This window comes from Hipposideros armiger, unplaced genomic scaffold (genome assembly GCF_001890085.2).
Source record: "Hipposideros armiger isolate ML-2016 unplaced genomic scaffold, ASM189008v1 scaffold_556, whole genome shotgun sequence".
Taxonomy (NCBI): domain Eukaryota; kingdom Metazoa; phylum Chordata; class Mammalia; order Chiroptera; family Hipposideridae; genus Hipposideros; species Hipposideros armiger.
The window spans coordinates 790,963-811,787 of NW_017731906.1; the positions used below are offsets into that span (position 1 = coordinate 790,963).

Genomic DNA, 20,825 nt, shown 5'->3' on the forward strand with positions numbered 1-20,825 from the left:
GGCAGAGACTAGGAAATAGGCACTCTTATACTTGGCTTGTGTGAACATAAACTGGTACAAACCCTATGGAGGGCAATTTGACAAAAGCTGTCAAATTTAAAATACACATACTCTTTACCCTGCTACTTAGCGGTTCCAATTCTAGAAATTTCTCCTCCAGATATACTCTCTAGATACTCACACACGTACTAAATTATGTACATACACATATAATTAAGGTTATTTACAGTATTATTTGTAATAGCAAAATATTGGAAACCCGTCCATCAATATGAGGCTAGATAAGTTATAGTCACACAATCGACTATGCAACCAAAGAAGGAGGAAGCTCTTTGTATTTTTCTGGAAGTAAAATTATAACATGGAGAGCAGTGTACTTGATATACTACCCTTAGGGAAAAAAATTCCTGTGTATGTATAGAATATTTCTGGAAGACAGGAAAGACATTGGTAACAGTGGACATGTCCTATGAAAGAGAGACGCTAAGGGTCGGTGATAGGAGACAGGTTTGCTTTTCACTGTATATCCGTTGTACCTTTTGATGTTGTATTGTGTGCATATATTTCTGTTTTAAAAATACTTTTTCAAGGCAGTGACTGCTAAATAGTCTTGTGAACAATCTGGAAGGGACCATCAGATGCCAAAGAATGGACACTGTCCCTTGAGATACACAATGCTGGAGAAGGCTAGGAAGCCTGTTCCCACAAAGGTTTGCGATCTGGTATAAATGTCTGCTTAAATCCCATCTTGGGAATCAAGACTCGAGCCTTGTCAGTGGTGCTTCTGGGATGCCTACCCCAACCCCCCACATACAAAGTAAAGCATTCCAGGGGGGCCTGGACTCCCACAGCCTCCTGCAGGTAGCATCTCACCTTTGTTTACCTGATGAACACCTTCTAAAAGCCCACTCTATGTCATACCTATGGCCAATTCTGAAAAGCAAGAAGTGAATCAGACAGCCCATTTTGATGAGCTCACAGTCAAGTTGGGGAGACAGACAAGCAACAAAGTCTGTTCAGAAAGTCTAGAGGGTCCGGTATTAGGGGGAGGTGGGGGGCGGGGCACAGGTGACTGACCCAGGAACACAGGAAAGGATCTACAGAGATATGAAGGCCTACAGTAATTATATTTACTGAAGACCCACTATGTGCCAGGCAGTGCACTGGGAAATTTGTACACATTCCATCTAATTCTTAGGGCCACTCTACTGACTCAATTATAGATGTGCACATGAAAACTCAGAAGGCTAATTAAAATTATGATAATTATAAAACTATAATTTATTGAATACTTCTCACATGCCGGGCCTTGTGCTAAGAGCAGTAAATGCAGCATTTACTTTAATTCTCACAACTATCCTAAAAGGCATTCATAACCCCATTTTACAGATGAAGACACTATGACACAATGACGTTAGTTAACACATGGAAGGTTAAATGGCTAACAAGCAGCAGGATCTAGACTAGAATCCCAAACTGTTCAAATCCTGAAATCCTCTACTACCATTCTTTCTGTTTCGAAGGCCCAGGCTCTGCCCACTTCGCCATGCTCTCTCATTAGCTCTATCTCAGAAGGCGGGCGAGCATTATAAAGACACTAAGCAGCCTTAGTCTAAGGCTTTCACGTGTCTTTTTAGGTAACAACATAGGGTCCTGTGAGATAGATAGAAGTTTTTTTGTGTTATGTGGCCCACTTTGTGGACGGGTTTACTCATAGAAGTCTTGAGGGGCTGCGTGACTGACTGCCTTCAAGACACAAAGACCTTTGTAGAGGAGACTGGAACACAGCACACCCTCCTGACTTTTAGCCCAAACCCAAGCCATCCAGGGAATACACACAAGTTTGAGTTAACCAGGAGGCATACTCTGGTAACAGAAACAGAATCTGCCCTGTGCTTTCTCTTCGGTAATTGTGGTGCAGGAGAAAGAATGTGCTGGATCAAAGGTAAGAAAACTGGTTTTGAATCCTAATGGCCACTTTCTAGCTACAGTGTTCTCATCTGAGAAATGGGGACCAAAATATTTCAAAGGATTGTTGTATCATATGAGATAATATATGGCGAAGTGCTTTGTAAGCCGTACATACGTGTGATTACTGTATTTTATAATCATTATATTTGTACCATTGATAATAATGATAAAATAGTAGCTAACATTTTCTGGGCACTTTTTTAGGTACCAGACACTACACTGCTTCTGACTATCTCTGTGAAGTTGTCAATAATAACACAAGTTAACTTGCCTGGAAGAAGTGAATACTCTGCTATTTCCAAGGCTGAATTAGCTTACATTTCTGCTTACCTCCTTACTGTTTTTAATCTATATCTTGGCAACACCAAAGGTAATGAAGAAAATGTCTGAACTATGGACAACTTAGACATATGCAGTTAAATGGGCAGTGCCTCTTTCCCCATTCGAATCGATGGTCTCATCTAAATGTGCAAAAGTGCTGTCTTGGTAAAAGGTCATGAGAATTAACTAATCTCAGAGCGAACAGAGCTCTCACAGTTTTGTGGAGAGAAACACTTTTATTGTTAAAGCTTTCTGTTACATTTAACAAGATCCATAAGCAAGTCTTTGCTTTAGAAAATTAGCTGAGGGGGAAGAAAAGCCAATGGAAAAGTGTTACAGGTGAAAATGAACACAGGATCGGTGCCCCGGGGAAGGTAAGTAGGGCAGGACAGCCCACGGCTGTGGGGCACGCTGTCCACCAAAAGCTTAGGGGGGCGTGTTGGCACGCCTTCCTCCTGGCTTTGCCCGCCGGCCCTCGCAAACAGGCCCCCACAGCTGCGAGGCTGGTCAGTCTCAGGGACCCGTGGAAGAGATTTTTCCTGAAAACCATCTGGAAAAGCAAAGTGCTGGATACAGCTAAAATTTGGACCCTCTCAGAAGACTCAGTCATCCAGAAATAATTTGGGAGGCTGGTGAGTAGGGAAGTGAGCACAGAGTCACCAAGACTAGGCTGAGGACCAGCTAGCTGGAAGGTACGAGTGAGAGTAGAGGGATATAAAGTCAGGGATGTGAGGGCCGGCTGAGGGGTGCGTTGGTTAAGAGCTGGCTTGGGACGCCAGCTCTGAGCATCAGGGCCCTGGATCCCACATGAGGGCCTGTGATGCTGCGCCCTCTACAGCTAAGATGGTGAACAGCAGCTTGACTGGAGGAGGGCTGCTGCGAGTCGCCAGCAACGGTGTTGGCTGCAGCCCCTGCTGCAGTGGGCTGCCACAAGCTACCGTGAGTGGCCGTCCAGTGACCGGCGACCGATCTGCCTCACCTGGGAAGAGCGCAATGATACTACCAACATGGGCCAGTAAACTGACGTCCTCCACAACTAGACTGAAGAACAAAAGGACAGCAACTTGTCTGTTTCCCTTCCCCAATTCCCCAATGCTGTTCCCCTCCCCCAATTCCCCAATAAAATCTCAAAAAAAAAAACATAAAAATAAAGTCAGAGATGTAAAGTTCCAATGCCATCCTAAAGCCAAAATAAAAGGGACACTTCATCTGTGATCCAGGGTCTTAAATATAAGTCATGCTAGGGGCCCCTCTACTCTCTTACTGAATTGTTTGGTAGGTGGTTAGTTTTATGGTTCTGGGTTATGGGGAAGGGGAAGAGAGAGGAAGACAGAGTAAGCTCTGCTCTCCTCTTCCCAAAGGACACAACACACTTGCAGACGGAGACTGTCCAAGGACACATCAGCTCAGGCAACCACTCTTTATCCTTGACAATAATCAAAATAATAATAGCAACACAAAACTTGGTACCATTTCAGTGTATACTATATTCCAAATGCTTTATTTTCATTATTCAATTTAATCCTCACATAAAGACAAGTTAAAAAAAACATTATTGGGCCATGTATACAGTAGAACTGAAATAGAAAGTGAGCTACAGTGATATACTCTGACATACTCAGAGAGGTCAAGTAAGTTACCTAACATCACAGAGCTGGTATAAGTTTGAGGCAAGTTTCAGAGTCAGGAGCCCGTGTTCCAAATGATTTGGAAGTAACAGCTACGGATCAAAAAAAAAAGCTAAGAAATATAAATGGTCCTCTTCAGACGGCTTTATGGATGGACCAGGCCACTGAAACAATATGAAATTATAATCATCATACGTACTCCCTGTTCTCTGAGGGATTAATGGTAACCACCCAACACCAAGGTACATTCACAGTATTAGCTAAACTACACCCTGCGGTTTTTATTTATAACTGTGCAAAGCTCTCCTCGAGTATACTAAAAGCGTCATAAATAAGAAATGAGATACTGGTTTTCCCTTTAAACTAGTTTGTAATTCAATGAAAAGGTGAAAAGATGCTAAAGAGTTCAGAGAGAGGCTGTGGAAAGGTAGTGGGTTCATAAGATCACCCACATGGAAATGTTAATGATTTCTGAAAGCCAAGAGCTGGGGTAGGGAAGTTCCCTATTCCCTCAGCTCTGGTCAATCTGATCCCGGGGCTGACATTTTCCAGTCACCTTTTCCTGCCCAGCAAGACATGAGAGATGGCTGAGAAAGTGCAAGCTCCATCTTGACATTTTTAAGGAAAATGTTCAATAGATGTTCAGACATTGAAGTCTCTCTCCCAGCACCTGATCAGCAGGAGGCAATTAACGAAGTTATTATGCAGGCATGTCACTGGTATAAGGTATAAGTATAGATTTCTCCTGCCACAAGGCACGCTTCCCTTCCAAAAAACAAATGCATGACCCTCTTGCATCCGTAAATTAGCAGTTCTGGTTGTGACTAGAGACGGTTGTAACCACAGCAAAGGGTTGATTTGAGTGGCATTTTTGGTTTCCAAAGGCAGTGGGAATGAAATCAGCTACATGGCTATGCACTTTTCTGTTTTATATTAGTGCTCAGGTGTTTTGTTTTGTTTTTTTAAATAGCATCATTTCTGTAAAATATAAGTCACTGGATCCTTTGATTATGGCCCTTTCATGAGGAAAACAAAAAGACAAAATAACAACACGACAGGGTTTCATTCCCTAGCTTCTATTCCTGGTTTTGCAACAAAGCCACAACATTCAAAAGTTTCAAACCAAGAGGCTGTATGCCCAGCGATGTACACTGCAGTGCAATAGTAAACAACAACAAAAATTGGAAGCAACCTAGATGTCTAAAAATAGGGAATGACTTAGCTAAAATATGGTACAGGTACTGGATGGAATACAAGGTGATCATTATTAAAAATAACCATGACAACCAGCAATGAGCACAAATGATTTCAATATAGTGTTAAGGGGGAAAAAGGCAGGATACAAAATTGCATGATTTTGCCGACTGCATCTGTATAAAACCAGCTATGCATATAAAAATCAAATCTGGAAAGACACAGGTAAAAAAGACGCCAGACTTTGAATTATAGCAGTAGGGCTATGGATACATTTTCTTTACTAGTTTCCAAACTCACTTTAATGCTATTTTACATTAAAAAGGAAGTTCTACAACAAGCCTCAGGAGGAATAGGATGATAGAGGGAGGAGAGCTTAACTTTGAGTACTTGCCACGTGTCAGACATTTAGGCAAGGGGAATTACAGACGTTATTTCATTCACTCCTTACTTAAACCTCGAGAAAATTATGATTCTCATTTTACAGATGAAAAATCTGGAGTCTCAGAGAGGCTGCACAACGTACTCAAAGACACTGTCCAGATGGGAAATGATAATGTCACATTTGAACCCGGATCTGACTGGTACCAAAGTCCAGACTCTCCTCCTGGTTCATCACACTGCTGAGAGTTACAATGCCTGAAATTAAGTTAAAATATTAAAAAAAAAAAAAATTAAGGCAAAGCGCCTGCTGACAGCATAGCCAGGTTTGCTCTTTTGGGACAGTTTGGGAAAGGACTTTCTTTTCAAGAACAAAGCCCCCATCTTCCCCTTGGGCATGGCTGGCCCCCCCACCCAATCAAAACCATGTAAACACAAACAAACGTGTCCACTGGCTGAGTTAGTCCTCAAGCTTGGCTCTCTCCAGAGCACGCAAAGCTAGGTCATTAGTAGTTTCATGACTTTGGGCAAAGCCTCTCTGAGTCTCAGTTTCCTCATCTGTAAAAAGAAAATAGCAATATGTACCTTAAGAGATTAAATGAAATAATGTATGTAATTTGCTTAGAACTGTGCTGGACACATAGTAGTAGCTCAATAAATGGCAGCTGTCATCCACCTTGTCATTTTGCTATACGGATTTTCCTAATTTTTATATCCACTGAAAGATTTGTTAAAGCCAGCTCTTTTTCACTTTATATTCCCCTAACTCCCCTTCCTGCCAACTGCAAATTCCTTTAAATTGAGGGCGCTCTCCTACAGGCTTAGGACCTGGAGATATTCGCCCAATGGATAAAACCATTTTTAAAAGCGGAGTCACTATAAAGCGGACTGACAAGATCCCACTGGTAACTACGTGGGGCTAATTTTAAATCGAGTAAATATATTGCTTTTCTTCCTGTGTCTGGATAAACGTGACAGCAACAATCAGGGTTACTGTCTCTCACCCCCAAATTAAGTGTTTTCTAGACAATGGACTCTGGCACAGTTAATCATTTTTCTGTACCATGCGATGCTGTGGTGAAGAGAGGCCTTTCGGCAAGGGATTCGCTGGCAGCTGTTCAGTATTTCTCTAAATCAAGGTGGGGCTGGGGATAAGTGAGAGGCTCAAGCGCACGGAGCCGCGGAAGTGGGCAACAGGCCCGCCCACTGTCAACGCGGGGGAGAAACGGCAATTTAACCGGAGGGCACTGAAAACTGGTGACACGGCAAGTTGTAGGGGAACGATGGCCGGAATCTAATTTGTACAGAATAAACTGACATTGTTGCAGTAAAAGAATCAGAAAGCTGTCATTCCTGGGTACCTTCCACCCGACGGGCTCTCCTAAGACTTCTTGTGTACATGACTAGCTCAGGAGTTAGCCATCCACCTCCACCAACCCTGGGAGTGACCTCAGCCCGGTGATCAGACCTCTCTCCCTGCGCCACTCCAATTCTGTGCTGGTTCCAGAGACAAGAAAACGGGAGGCACAGGAGTGCAGTGGTTCCCAGCACAGGCTTTGCAGCCAGACAGCCCTGCGTTCCCTTTCTGGCTCTCATGTTTACAGTTCTGTGACCTGGCTCATGCTACTGAACTCGTTTGAGCCTCGGTTTCCTCATGTATAAAATGGGGACCAGAATACCTAGCTCCAAGACTTGTGGTGAAGATTAAAGATTATTATGGTGCTTGGCATTTACTCAAATATATGATCAGCTGGGGGTCTTCTTTGTTGGTATCATATCATCATCATTTTATTGCATATTAAAGTTTTCAGGTTTCACTGAGAAAGTGAAGAAAGGAGGTTTCTTGAGAGAGCTGACAAACCTGAGTTTTTGCTTGGATGTTGGGGGGGATGTTGCTATGACTTACAGTCTCACACATACACACACACACACACACACACACACACACACACACACACACACACACACAAACACTGCATAGAGGAGGAGAGTCAGACTTCATTAGCACATTTGTAGCAGAGCCTGGGCCTGCACTGAGCTGTCTCCAGACTCCTTGTTCAGAACTCTTTCCACTAAATGACCCTGTCATTCAGTCACAGCAGGAAATCCTGTATAAGCAGTAAAGCCGTCCTCATGCGTGTTCTTCCATCAGGCACTGCGCTCCCAGATTAAAGGAGTCCTCTCCTTGAGCCTAAAGTAAAGGTAGTGAACCCACAGACCTGTCATGTCAGGCTACTGTGGAGCCCTCCCCGTAGGGCAGGGATTATTCCTTTCATTGCTACCCCCCAGCACCTGGTCCACAGGAATGAGGAAGAAGGAAAGGAAGGAGACAGACGTAATGAGGATTATGATTCTTAAACCACAATAGCTCCCATTTATTCACATTGTACCATGCACATGACAGAATGCTGGAGGATTCACGTTCATTATGTCACTTAACCTCACAATGTTTTAAGAAGATAATATTTCTAACCCCGTTTTATAGATCAGGCAACTCAAAACATAGCAACACGGTAGATACTATTAATCTACTTTTGTGTCTCTAGAAAACCAAGGCTCCAGAACTGTCTATAATTGCCCCATTCATTATGGCAGCACCAAGGTCCAGAACCAGGTCCCAAGCTTTTTTCAGACTGTTGCCAAGGAAGCACAGGACAGGCTTCCATTTAGTCCTGATCAGAATAAACATGCAGTTTCGGACCAAATCACTGCCAACAGAGCAAACATCCAAGGGAGTGACTCCACACAGAGGAAGTGCTCACACCTAGTGAAAGGCCCACTGTCTGCCCTTCATATTCATGGCTTTACCAATGATCCAGGGATCAAAGACGCCCTGGGGATCGCCAGCCTGTTCACACTGCTGTGCTGGGGTGAGCAGCCAGCTCGGCCCTGGCAGAGCAGCCCCAGGCCTGGTAACGGGCCTGTCATTTCCCAGAGAGCAGGGCAGATGCTGGCGGAAAGCTGTGCACAGTGTCCAGTTTCCTTTCTTTGTGGCACTTGCATCCAAGGGTCAACAAGGCTCTCTGAAGCATTTCTACCTAAAGGTGCCTGGACTTAGCAAAGGACCAGCTTCTCTCGCGTGTGACACATTGTCTCCTCCTTCACCTATACCAACAACCTTCAATCGGGGCAGAAGGGAAACACGGGTTTGGCTAACGCTTGGGAGCTGTAGAAGGAGGAAGGCCTGTTGCTAGGTACCATTTCCATAGCTACCGGAAAACACACTGTGACAGGGCTCTGTAGAGCAACCCTCCCTTTTCCCGGCTTCCTTTGGCATACCAGCCCTGTAACTAATTTTTTTCAACACTCAAAGTCAATTAGGAGGTGTTCCCCACTGTACCTCTAAATGGAGTTTTAATTTGTGTATATATTATTAAGATAGGCCGCTTCCCTCTGGAACATTCAGTTTGGTGAGAGGAATGGGGGCGGACAGCTTAATGTGGAGACTGCCACCCAGATTGGTGACTTGGGATAATGTTTCTTCATAATGAGAAGCGTTTTGAAAGAGCATTTTAAAATCTCACAGAACAGTGTGTGTGAGGTCACAGCTTCCCAGTCTCCTGCTCCCTGGGCGTTTTCGGGCCCTTTGGGATCACACCACATTTTCTTGCCTCCCACCCCTTGGCTGTGCACAGGGCAAGGCTCTCAACAAATGTGAGTTCTCCTTCTCTGCTATCCACAGGCCCCTGGTTTGATCCTGTTAATAACAGGCACTGTCATTAATTGAAAGCTGTGCCAAGCACTGTGCTGTATGCTTTATAAATGCACAATCATTTAATCCTGGCAAAGCCCCACGAGGTAGGTACTGTTTTACCGTCATTTGCAAGATGAGGAAACTGAGGCTCAAAGAGGTTCAACAACTAGCCCAAGATCACACATTTAATAAGAGGCAGAGAGTAACTTCAGATCTGAGTCAAAACCAGATTGCCCCCAACCTGTCCCTAACCACTACACACACTGACTTTCTGCTTAGATGGAAAACTGTGGAAATGACAAAAATGGGAGGAAAAAACAAACCTCATTATAATATGGACCTGCCTTACTGCTCAAATTTTGTTGGCAATACATAAAAACTTGAGGACATATCCCTTCTTAACAGAAACAATTTTCAAAGAGCATTTCACATGCTTGTTGGACATAGTATCTGACATCCCTCGTTATTTCTCCCTGCTCAGGAGTCTCATCAGTCTGCGTGGCTTTCTCCTGTTCCTTGAATACACCTGTCCATCCAGCCTCCAGGCTTTTGCTAATGCAATGCCTCTATGTGGAATGGCCACTGCCTTTCCTGTTTTAAAAGTCATTCTCCCATCCTTCAAGGCCTACTTCAAATGTCAACTCTTCTGTGGATTTCTACCATTACCCCCATCCAAAAAATGACCTCTTCCTGCCCCCCCAGCCCTGAGCCCTTACCATTACTTCAGCACCTCTCTCAGGCACACTGCCCTGACATGTGCTCCCTGTCCCTTGATGGCTCTGTTGTCCATCTCTCTACCCAGTGGACTAGATCTGCAGAGACCAGCTTCCCAGCTTTGGCCCTTACCAGCTGTGCATCAGCAGAGAACTCACTTAACCACTCTGACCCTCAGTTTTTTCATCTGTAGAAATGGAAATATGGGCCGGCCGAGTGGCTCAGTTGGTTAAGAGCTCGCTCAAGAGTTTGAGCTCTGAGCAACAGCGGTTCGAGTCCAGCCCGAGCTGAGCAGCCGCTGAGCTGCCAACAGGTAGCAGGATGGCTCAGCTAAAAAAAAAAAAAAAAGAAAAAAGAAATGGAAATATAATACAAAACCCTCTGCTGGGTGCTTGTAAAGGTTAAATTTAATGAGAGTTCTTTATAGATTATAGATTATACAGTATACAGAAAATATAAAGCATTATTATTACATTGCTTCAAAGTTAATGAATGAAAAAGCACTCAAAGTTTAACACGTACTTGTAGACTAATGCAAAGATTTATGTATGAAACTTCCAACGCAGCCCCGGACCTATGCAATTAGGTGTATGAACAGTACTATTTGATGGACTTAATGCACTATAAAAAAGTTAGGTGACATAAACAAAGTCGCGAAAGAAGAGTTTCCACTTTTCAGTTAAAGAAAAAAGAAAATGCTACTTCTACTTCGCCTAAAATTCTCATTTAATCTTTGCTACCCTCCACTCCATCTCCTCACAAATACCCTTTTTGCACACATCGTTGGGTAGAATCACGTGTGCGCTCATTTACGCAGTGACACATACAGACCGAGACACGCACAGAAGACCAAGGAACATGTCTTGCTGTAGAATTCTACAAAGAGCCTGAGTGGTAAAATTTAGGACAATGTGATGAAATGAATGCCACAGCACAATTAATAATACTGGCACCTTTTCTCTTCCCCCACTGGAGGCTGTGATCAAAATCTCACTCCAGGCTCAAAGGCAGGATAAATCTAGCTGCCTGCCATACACCAGCAGGAAGGGCTTTCTCCAAAATTAAATGTTACACCAGTGAGAATCTACTCATGCCAGATGAAGCTGGGAGAACAGCAGAATCAGATAACATGAGGTGCTGGTGCTCAGTAAGCGATGTGTGTCAAGGAACCTTGTCACGTGGGCCTCTTTTTCTTTCCAATCCTGAAGCACTTTGGGTGCAGACCATGGCCCCCACTCAATGCCACAGGTATGCAGCAATCCCGGAACAAGTGCATAGCTAGGGCAGCTGGATCAAACAATACACTAGTGTCTTTCTTTAGTCAGGAGCTCCTTGCATCCTCTCAGCAGTTTGGATTAGGTGACCATCCCAGCCCCACCCCAGCTATGGGCATCGCAGAGCTCAGTGTGCAGAGGGCAAGCTCTGGGGGCAACCCTGGCTCTTTCACTCACTAGTGATGTGGCTTTAGACGTTTGACTTAACCTTCCTGGGCCCCAGTTTCTCATCTATAAGCTGGAAATAAAAATGGGATGGTACCTAGCACATGGTTGGTACTTGACAAATATTTGTTGGATGAGTTAAGACTGTTGAGAAGGTGAAATGAGAAAATCCACGTAACACTCAGAGCGTGCCTGGCACATGGTGGTAAGCTCTCAATACATGTGAACTGCCATCTCTGTTACATCAGGTTAGGTTGTGGGAGAAGGGCTGGGAGCGGGGACAGAGGAAAGGCCCAGACAGGATGGCAAAGTGCCCTTATTAGCTCCGAGCCTCAGGCATGGAGCACAGAAGTAGAAGAAGACATCAGGGGGGATGGCTCTGAGAGGTGCCATGGTCTATATAAGAAACTTAGAATCAGAAGATCAGGTTTGTAGGTCCAGCTCTGTTATTTACCAGTCATTCCAGCTGAACAAGTTATTTAACTGGAGTGGGCCTCAGTTTCCACCTCTGGGGCTCGCAGGACAAGGAACTGCAGTTAAGAATTCTATGTAGTGGACAGACTGCTGGAGAGGACCAACGGTTTGAAAGGCCTCACACCAAAGGCAAGGTATTTATTGTGCACTGGCCTAGTGGAGCCTGTCTTCTAAGGCGGAAGGCAGCCAGTGTCCTCCTGCAGTCATTGTGGTTTCTGTAATTTTACGTTCACGAGCCTTCAATAAAATAGAGACTGAGGCCTGCAGATAGGTCAACAGCACAAATGGACATTTTAATGCCCCGTCTTCTGACACTGGCGCCCAAAATAGCCAACATTTCTCCTTACTGACTTCTGCCTTTGTTTTAGGCTGCTCCATCTTCCAGAAAGTCTTTCCCAGCTTCTCTTTCAATATCTTACTTGATTTACAGGGCTCAATGCCTTGGGTAAATTTATCTGATCTTCCTGGTTAGAATGAATTGCTCCCTCCTTCGGGCTCCCACAGGGATAAGGTTCGAGCTCCAGTAACATGCTTTTATCAACTGTCTAGTATTGCCACCAGCTCCTTACACATGTGGCTCGCCATGAAACCATGGATGACTCAAAGCAGTGATGCTAGCTTATCCAGCTCTGTCTGTCTCTGACAGCTGGAGACACAACGGGACGCACAGCTCAGTGAATGTACCCCACCATTTTAAACCTGAGCTTGGGGAAGCTCCCTCTATGTAATCCCAGATTACCCGAAATCCCTACCTCTGGGGATGGCCCTTGGCCACCGGATCTGAGAGCGTTTAAAATCTCCAGGAGATCCAGTTGCCTAAAGGGTGAGAACGGCATTTACTGAACCCACCGTGGGCTACCCATGGACTGTATACCCTTGGCAGATGTTCTCTCACTTAATGCTCAAAACACCTCTTAGATATGAACTGACATTTTACCAATGAGGAATCCGAGACTCAGAGAGATGGAAACAACTTGTGTGAGCCGGGGCTGGAAGGCAGGTCTTCTCACTCTGTCAGAAGTCGGTGCTTGTGCTACCAGACTGTATTTCTGTCTTTAAAGGATGGAACTGTTTAGTGTGGGTTTTGGTGTTTTACTGTTAGGCAAAGATAAAAAATACTGGGTTTTTGATAGCCCTCTCTCCTCCTCTCATGACTCCTCCCCCCCCACCCCCCACTCTCCTCCCCTGCAGTGAAGAGCCGGCCCCCTCTGCTTCCTCACCTCTGTCCCAGGAATACAGCCCTAAGCGTAGCCCTGACTCTACCGACTTCCTCTCTACAAGCAAGGTGTTTACAACAGCCAAAGAACACCCATCAGGAAGAAGTGCTTGCTTTTTCTCTCCACCTAAGTGCAATTAAATTGTTATTTCACAGTAATTAGTCTAGAATAAAAGCAAGGGCTTGAGGATAAATCCTTTCCAAGGATGCTAAAAATCTGTAAAATCAATTCCTTTTATACACTCTTGGGGTGAAGTTATAATAGCAAGAGCACCCTGGACGCATGGTCGGGGCTACTTCCTGACCAACCACAGCTATGCTGCCTCATTAGGGGCCTTGAAACTGCTCACAAGGCAAGGGGCCCCCAAGGCCCGGGAGAGTGTGTTTCCTCTGCAGCGCCTGCTGTTGTGATAAAAAAATAAATACACTAGTAAACTCAGGTCCTTTTTTTTTTTCAAAGACCTTTCCAAACTCAGGACAGCTTGTCTCTCAAATTCAACACACCTCGTTTGCCGGAGGAAAAGAGAAGACAGATTTCATTTACTAGCGGCTCCTGCTAGCAAGAACTAGGTGCCTGATTATTATCACATCCCCACGAGAGCCTATTACCTACATTCACAGAGGAGAAAACTGAGGCTCAGAGACAGCAAGGTTCGTGCTGAAAGTTGCACAGTCGTACAGAACAGACGGAGGCCTAACACCCCACTCTGTGCCCCACTCTGACTATATTTTGGCAGCCACCTAGGGTTTCTCCCCATCTTAGTTTCCAGTAATCTTTTTCCACTCTCGTGTGATCTCACTGTCTCTATATTTTTGATCTCTGTTCCATGTAAGAGCTTGAGCCGCTGTGCGTACCTTTTTCTTTCCCTTCACTCCATGCCTTGCAACACCTGTCAGGTTCTAGTCCTGACATCCTCCCCTCCTTTCTCTCCTTCAACACACTTTTGCTGAATGCACGCTACATCGTGACAGGTCCTAGTACAAGAAGCTACAGTCACAACACTGAGCAAGATGGAAATGGTTTCTGCCCTTCCGGAGCTTACAATCGAACACTGGAGACAGACATGAACCTAATCCATGATGCATTCAGCTGGATTTGTGGTGAGTACTACGAGCACATAAGAGCACAGAACTGGGTTCCTGGCTTAGTGTGAGGAAATCAGAGGCGTTTCACTGAAGAAGCAATATGTGAACTAAGCTCTTGAAAAGAAACTGCCTGGGAGAAATGGGTGTGGTTCCCTCCAGGAATGAAGATCCTTTAGCTTCTCTGGGTTTCAGGGCCACTTGTAACCCTCTCCAGTCCCCACCCATTAAGCCATCCAGCCCAAGATGAAACGCAAAGCCCCACGCTGCCAGGACCGCATGGAAAGTGGCCACCTGGCTGGGCCCTGGAATTCAGTCCTATCCTTCTGAGGAGCCCCCAACAGTGAGAAACAAGAGCTTCAACCTGCCCGTCCAGGAATCTGGCTCTGGGAAACACGCTCCCCACAACCACCGAAAGAAGCAAACAGGGCCCGAGGCACAAAGATGTTCACAGGCGTGCTCGCTATAATACCAAATCACTGGAAACGGCAGGAATACAATGAGGCAGTAATGGCACAAATATGACAGAGCTATTATTTTGACAAGAAAGAGGATTGTGTCAATTCCTGACACTGTTTGCATGAAAAAGTGGTCCATGGGAACGGCAGAAGAACGCAAACTTGTGAATTCATGCTGACCACATGGAGGCTTTTGGCAGCTATCTTTCAAGGAGGTCAAGTATATCACACAGAAAACCCTAGAATGTTCCAGTTGTTGCCCTGATATCTTGAATTCTAAATTATATCTTAAGATTTCCTCAACACTTTGACATCTTTGAGTTTAAAGGTTACTGGAGGCAACACCTGATTTTGAATCTAGAAAATAAATTGCTTCTTTACTACACATCTCAAAAACAGTACCTAAAACTACTGAGATGGGGAACGTGGGTGGGTGCCAGAGGCTGAGAATGAGGAGAGAGGACTGACCACAAAGGGACATAAGGCAGCTTTTTGGGGTGATGGACATGGTCTGTGTTTTGATTGTGGTGGTGGTCGTGCAACTCTGTCAGAATTCATAGAACGGTACACCTAAAAAGTGTTAATTTTCCACATGTAACTTATATCTCAATAAATCTGGTTTTAAACACAAGCAGTCAGGGTCCAGTGGCTGAGTGGCGTACAGGTAAGGGAGACTGGCCTGAGTGTGGTTTGGGTCTCAATCTTAGTCTTGGGTCCCTAGGAGTATAGTCAGAGCCCTAACATTGCTAGGGAAAGGAACTGTGAGGAGTGGATACACTGATGTCATCCATTTGCCCTCCAGATCCACTCTGTCCTTCTCCACTCTGCTCTGTGCCCTGGGTGGCTGGGTTCCCTGAGGCTCTGGCTTCTGGCTGGGTTCTGCCAATGGGAGGAGATTGGAGGGTGGGGAGAGAGTGAGGTCTGCAAGCTGGAAAATTTCCCTTCCTGCTGAGCTAAAACATGTTGACTGATTTAATCATTTCAGCTAGTCTTTTCTTTCTTTGTTTATTCCTATTTTACAAATGAGGAAAGGCATCTTAAGGAGATTAAGTCCTTGCCCAGGTGGCACAGCTAGCAATAGCAAGATCCACTCATCTATAGAGTCTGGGCACGTAACCCTCACTTCTCTCATCCCAGACACAAGAAGCCCACTCCACACAGGCAGCTCCCTGGTTAGAGCAGTCCTCTCCTACAGAGCTCAAATCAGCCTTTCTGTCATTTTTATCCTGGGGGCATGGTTCTGCCCTGGGCAGCCCCACACAGCGTCTGCCCCTTTCCTCCACGCAGCAGTGTTACTGACAACTGTGGAGAGCTATGCTGGTCTCCTCAAGGCCTCCTTTTGGGGGTTGTAGGATATTTGTCTGGGGTCTGTTATAAAGAAAACGATCCATATATCTTGCTATTAGCAATTCCCACAGAGCAGCATGAAGGAATCAATCTTAGAGAGAAAGGCTTTAATACAGGATCCTGTATCTTTATCATTTTTTCGTCCTCCTAAAAGATCAAGTTCAATCATCTCCATTTCTCATTCTTTGGGCTATAAAGCTAAATCTATGGCTTCTATCCAAAAGGGATGATGCGAAGTCCAAGGGAAAGGAAAGAAAATGAGCTTATTGCTCACTAATAACACCCAGGCCCAAAGTGCAACGGGCCTGTGCTTACGAAGCTAATGGCAGCTGAGACCCTGATAATACGTGAGCTGAACCAGATGGGGATAATGGAGGCAAAGAAGCAGGGTAAAATCATCCTGGTTTCTATTTCTAATCTTTTCTCTAGTTATTGCATGTCCATTTCACATGGACCTGAGCCTCAGGACATAAAATGCGCGTTTCTGCCCATACTGTTCTTCTGTCTGGAAAGGCCTTAGCAGGCTTAATTGTCTCGCAAGGTCTTTTCTTTAACCAGGTCTCAATGAGCATGTGCCACGCTTTGTGCAAGGAAATGAATATGCAGCAAAGGAAAAGACATCAGGAGATAGGCGAGTGAGCAACACCACCCCAAAGAGAAGGGAAGTCCACTATCCCTCCTAACTGGCTGGCTGCCACGCTTAGGCCAGCTGGCATGGTGAAATGTCAGAGAGCTTGAGGGAGCCTGCACAAGTCTATGCAAGTCACACGTAATGCAAGTCAACCAAACTGGGTGACCCAGGTTCTTCCAGACCAGGCAGTGCAATAACATTCCAACAAGCAATGCTCTCTAATAACTGGCTTTGCAAAAGTGGCAATTAAGCTGCACAACATTTTCATTTCTAAATTAATCTATCACCAATTCAAGCAAGGGTTCTGATTTATTTCTTTCTTCCTTCCTCCCTCCCTCCCTCCCTCCCTCTCTCTTTCTCTCTTTCTCTCTTTCTCTCTTTCTCTCTTTCTCTCTTTCTCTCTTTCTTTCTTTCTTTCTCAACCCACAATCAGCTGCTGGTGAAGGTGAAAAATGCAACCCAATTAAAAAAAAAAGAAAATCCCGGGGCCGGCCGAGTGGCTCAGCTGGTTAAGAGCTTGCTCAAGAGTTTGAGCTCTGAGCAACAGCAGTTCGATGCCTGGCCTGAGCTGAGCTGCCGCTAAGCTGCTAATAGGTAGCAGGATGGCTCAGCTTAAAAAAAAAAAAAAAAGAAAGAAAATCCCTTATTGCTATTGAGCATGTTGGAATGTTCCACACTAGTTACCCCAAGGTTGCTGCAGCCCATGGTTGTGACCCCACCCTAAAGCTCTGGTTCAATTTCCCATAGGCAGAGAACTGTAGACAGGAAAAGGATGTAACAGGATCGTATGCTCCCACCACATCCTGGGTGGAGATAACTGAGCTCCACAGAGGGGGAATAGTCTCCTAAGTCCACCAGCAGGGGACATCTGTTTTGTCATGTGACCTGTGTTTTTTCAACATCATCTCATTCAGTCTTTTCATGAGGCACAACAACCTCATGAAAGAAGTACTATTATTCTTCCCATGCTGCAGATGAGGAAACCAAGGCTCAAAAGGGTTCTGCAGCTGGAGAGGGGCAGAGGTGAAATTTCTATCCAATCAGTCAGACCCCGAACCCTGTCTTCTCTACTGATCAGAATACTGTGTTGCCTTAAAGAAATCACGGCGAATGACACCCCTGCCCTGCAGGATGGACCTGGACCTATGATGGAAGAAACAGCATCCTTGGGTAATCTCAGATCTCCATTGAAATGCAAAGCTCTTCCTGGGTTTTGTATTATTAACAAGGCTTTCGTCTCCTATTCCAAAAGTCTTTCTGGCCAGACAAGTGCTTGAAGAGTCCTCAAGATATTAAATCTGTAGCTATTCTGCAGCACCCAGTGTCTGCTTTTTACATAGAGATTCAGAAAACCAGGGAAGCTGTCAGGTTGCTCTGGATAGAAGCCGCTGTCAGGGAAGCAAAAATCAGCTTTTGTCCTAAAGAAATGATGTGAGGTGCTCTTTTGGTAATGATTCTTCTTGCGGCTGCTTCCCAGGAACAGCAAGAGATCCCTACAAATGTTTTCTGACAGGTCCCCCTGGTTGTTCCGTTAGCTGCCCTCGTGACTCACACAGGCTGGGAAGCCTGCAGGGGCTCCAGGGAGACAAGGCTGGTCCAAGTTCTCAGTCAAGATGTACTAATACTCTTTTACAGGTGATGCTAATAGTGCTAATATATTAATAATTATAGTATCTAACTTTTATTGAATGCTAACTCTGTGCCAGAGAGTGGGCTAAGTGCTTAATGTAAATTATCTTACTGGGATTTCTCAACAACCCTTGAAGTAGCCACTATTATTAATCCTCATTTTACAGATGTGGAAACTGAAGCTGAGAGAAGTTAGTAAACTGGCCTAAGGCCATCAACTTATAAGTAACAGAGCCTAATTTCAGAACTCAGGCTCTTAGCCATGCGGCTACTCCCAGTTTCCTCTCGTGTAAAATGGGGCTAATCGGTCCAGCCACACCCATTATAAGAACCATCAGGGAAGTGGAAACTGAGGTTCAGAGAAGTTAAGTCACTGGCTCAAATTCACAGTCATCAGGTCCTGAAGTGGCTTCTTTTGATTCTACATCCTCTGTTCAAGCCCAGAGCCTACAGCACAGTGGCCGAAAAGTACAGACTTGGAAATCCTATGTCATGTATTGGTATTGTGACCCTGGCAAATTGTCAACTTTTCTGAGCTCGAGTTTCCTTTTCTAGAAAATACAGAAAATATTACCTATCTCATAGAATTCTTGTGAGTGTTCGGACGGATGATACATATAGTGGGATTGGACCAATGCTGGACACACAGTAAAAATACCGAATTAAGATGAGAACGTTACAGCATGAAGCTTAAGACTGTGAGCTCAAAAGAGGAAAAAAAATTAACAGCATCAGCTCAGGAGCCTGAGCTCCTGGTGTTGATTGGATCACAGTCCTGCCATTTACCATGTGACAGCGGATGAGTTACTTTAGCTCACTGGGCCTCAATGTCCTTATCTGTAAACTGGGGATAATAGCTCATAGGGTTGTTGGGAAATTTCAATGAGAAAACGCTTGGAACAGAGAGGGGCACGTGGACAGCACATAATCAAAGCTAACTGCTCTTCTTATTAATGATATGAAGTGACCCCTATTATTTTTACTACTGTGTACCACACTGCCTTCTGTGTTGAAAATGTTTTAAGATGATTCTATACAATAAAGCCTTATTGACATGGCTGTACAAGCTTCATGGTTTGACTTACAACCAATCTTCCCCACATATCATTTTCTTCCCAATTTGTTCTGTGGATTTCTTTTCTTCAGAAAAGAAAAGACAGAGAATTGAAATGGGGGACTAAGAAGGATACAGAAACCTCCATCAGGGTGAGTAAAGCAGGGTGCACAGCCTCAATGGCTGCCTCTCTGAATGGGCAACCTTTGAAGACAAAAATACACATCTTCTCTCTGAAGAGGTCCCTCAGGCTTCCTAGGTTCTCATCCCAGGCCAGTACAGCCCAGTAACAAGGAAGGAGGGGAGGAGAAGTCAGCCCAGAGGCAAGGCCCAGGGCCCTGCAGTCTTTGTGGGTGCTAAGTGCTGACTCCAATTTCTCCATCTTCCTATGAAAATAACTGCAAATATCTCTGGAAATAAAAGGTCACTGTTTGCCCATTTCCCAAGAAACTTTCCAACTAAGAAACTGAATGTCAAATGGACCTGTCAGGTTTCTGTCTAGATACGGTAGCTCTGAGCAGACGCCAGAGAAAAGAACAATTCTTTCCAGCCCTGTTTTCTCCTCCCCCTCTGCTGGTGAGGTGATGCAATTCTTATCTAGAACTTGATAGGATGTAGAAAATAATTACAAATGAAAAGGTTATTCATAATTTTTAAATGAGTTAATTAGTAAACCCAGTCAGACTCACTCATTACAGTAATTAATAATTGATTATACTTGAAATTAAAGACAATTTTTCATCAAAAATCTAATTAAATATCTGTGCTTTTGCTGTTGATTAGATTGGTTGGCCTGTTGGAAAAAAAGAGTCTTTGTTGAGGATATTTATGCTCGGCTGAGACAATTAATTTGATTTTTAATAATTGATAGTTCATTGCGAGTCAGTCCCCACAGCCGCTGATTATGGCTGAGCAACAAGACGCTCATCCTTTACCCCCAGCAGCCTGAGGAGACCAAACACCACAGCGGCCGCCCCCAGCCCTTGAGGGAAGATAGGGATGGACGTCGCACCTGCTGCAAAGCAGTCACCTACGTTAGCTTACTCCAGACTCATGAACATCTTTCTGAGGTAGTGGGTGGTGCCTATCTTCTAGATGAGGAAATTGGGGCTCAGGAAGATAAGTAAGTTGCCCAAGGGCAAAGAGCAGCTGGGGAACGGAGCTGGGCAGGGAATCCGGGCTGTCAGAGGTCAGGGGTGAGCTCTGAGTCTCCAGGTAACGAAGGGGACGTCCCAGGCCTTGCTTCTCTGACCTGCTCTTTGGATATGGAATCTAGAGTCCAGTCTCAATGTGTCTACACACATTTAGTTTTATCAGAAAGACGTATTTATTCTTGGCAAGGGCACATTATCAGTGGACTGACCACTCATAAGTTGAGACACAAGTTCTCCTGAATCGGCCTCAGGTCGAGCCCTCCTCTCCATTGACATTGTTGTTCTCTTCGTGGAAGCCCACAGCTTCTCCCAACTCGGTTATTGCACGAGGGCCTGTCCTTCCTTCCTGTACCCTTGTCTTTCTACCATCTGTGTCCTGCCACCGCTTACACCCCTCCAACGGTTCCCCACCGCCCATCCAATAAGGTCCGTGGCCT

The 20,825-nt window shown here is 44.9% G+C and overlaps 1 protein-coding gene across 11 annotated transcripts in view; it reads right to left on the reverse strand.

Moving 5' to 3' along the window:
* TENM4 (teneurin transmembrane protein 4) overlaps positions 1 to 20,825 on the reverse strand; it is a 601,437-nt gene that overhangs the window by 188,989 nt on the left and 391,623 nt on the right. The gene's annotated exons all lie outside the window — the stretch shown is intronic.